Below are 2,050 nucleotides of genomic sequence, written 5' to 3'. Positions count from 1 at the left end.
CTGTGGTCTCGAAAACTCATCATCTGTAGAAGCTGGCAGAGGTGTCGGAAGACACTCGAGTGGAGTTGCGTATGGATTCAGAAAATCATTGGCTAATGGTGGTAGAGGTAACAGACACTCATGTGCAGGCGTCTGTGGTCTTGAAAACTCGTCATCTGTAGAAGCTGGCAGAGGTGTCAGACACTCGGGTTGAGTTGCGTATGGTCTCACAGAATCATCGGTTAAAGGTGTTAGAGGTAATACAAGACACTCATGTGTAGGTGTCTGTGGTCTCGAAAACTCATCATCTGTAGAAGCTGGCAGAGGTGTCAGAAGACAGTCGAGTGGAGTTGCGTATGGATTCAGAAAATCATTGGTTAAAGGTGGTAGAGGTAATAGACACTCATGTGCAGGCGTCTGTGGTCTTGAAAACTCATCATGTGAAGAAGGTGGCAGAGGTATCAGAAGACACTCGAGTGGAGTTGCGCATGGAATCAGAAAATCACTGGCTAAAGGTGGTAGAGGTAATAGAAGACACTCATGTGTAGGTGTCTGTGGTCTCGAAAACTCATCATCTGTAGAAGCTGGCAGGGGTGTCAGAAGACACTCGGGTGGAGTTGCAAATAGACTCAGAAAATCATTCGCTAAAGGTGGTAGAGGTAATAGAAGACACTCATGTGCAGGTGTCTGTGATCTTGAAAACTCATCATCTGTAGAAGCTGGCAGAGGTGTCAGAAGACACTCGGGTGGATTTGCGTATAGACTCAGAAAATCATTCGCTGAAGGTGGTAGAGGCAATAGAAGACACTCATGTGTAAGTGTCTGTGGTCTTGAAAACTCATCATCTGTAGAAACTGGCAGGGGTGTCAGAAGACACTCGGGTGGAGTTGTGTACAGACTCAGAAAATCATTCGCTAAAGGTGGTAGAGGCAATAGACACTCATGTTCAGGCATCTGTGGTCTTGAAAACTCATCATCTGTAGAAGCTGGCAGGGGTGTCAGAAGACACTCGGGTGGAGTTGCATATAGACTCAGAAAATCATTGGCTAAAGGTGGTAGAGGCAATAGACACTCATGTTCAGGCATCTGTGGTCTTGAAAACTCATCATCTGTAGAAGCTGGCAGGGGTGTCAGAAGACACTCGGGTGGAATTGCGTATAGACTCAGAAAATCATTGGCTAAAGGCGGTAGTGGTAATAGACACTCATGTGCAGGCGTCTGTGGTCTTGAAAACTCATCATCTGTAGAAGCTGGCAGGGGTGTCAGAAGACACTCGGGTGGAGTTGCATATAGACTCAGAAAATCATTCGCTAAAGGTGGTAGAGGTAATAGAAGACACTCATGTGCAGGTGTCTGTGGTCTTGAAAACTCATCATCTGTAGAAGCTGGCAGGGGTGTCAGAAGACACTCGGGCGGAGTTGCATATAGACTCAGAAAATCATTCGCTAAAGGTGGTAGAGGTAATAGAAGACACTCATGTGCAGGTGTCTGTGGTCTTGAAAACTCATCATCTGTAGAAGCTGGCAGGGGTGTCAGAAGACACTCGGGCGGAGTTGCATATAGACTCAGAAAATCATTCGCTAAAGGTGGTAGAGGTAATAGAAGACACTCATGTGCAGGCGTCTGTGGTCTTGAAAACTCATCATCTGTAGAAGCTGGCAGGGGTGTCAGAAGACACTCGGGTGGAATTGCGTATAGACTCAGAAAATCATTGGCTAAAGGTGGTAGCGGTAATAGACACTCATGTGCAGGCGTCTGTGGTCTTGAAAACTCATCATCTGTAGAAGCTGGCAGGGGTGTCAGAAGACACTCGGGTGGAATTGCGTATAGACTCAGAAAATCATTGGCTAAAGGTGGTAGTGGTAATAGACACTCATGTGCAGGCATCTGTGGTCTTGAAAACTCATCATCTGTAGAAGCTGGCAGGGGTGTCAGAAGACACTCGGGTGGAGTTGCATATAGACTCAGAAAATCATTCGCTAAAGGTGGTAGAGGTAATAGAAGACACTCATGTGCAGGTGTCTGTGGTCTTGAAAACTCATCATCTGTAGAAGCTGGCAGGGGTGTCAGA

This window comes from Aotus nancymaae, unplaced genomic scaffold (genome assembly GCF_030222135.1).
Source record: "Aotus nancymaae isolate 86718 unplaced genomic scaffold, 86718_ANA_hifiasm-v0.15.2.pri h1tg000049l, whole genome shotgun sequence".
In the NCBI taxonomy this organism is placed as follows: domain Eukaryota; kingdom Metazoa; phylum Chordata; class Mammalia; order Primates; family Aotidae; genus Aotus; species Aotus nancymaae.
Note: the sequence above shows the minus strand (reverse complement) of the source record.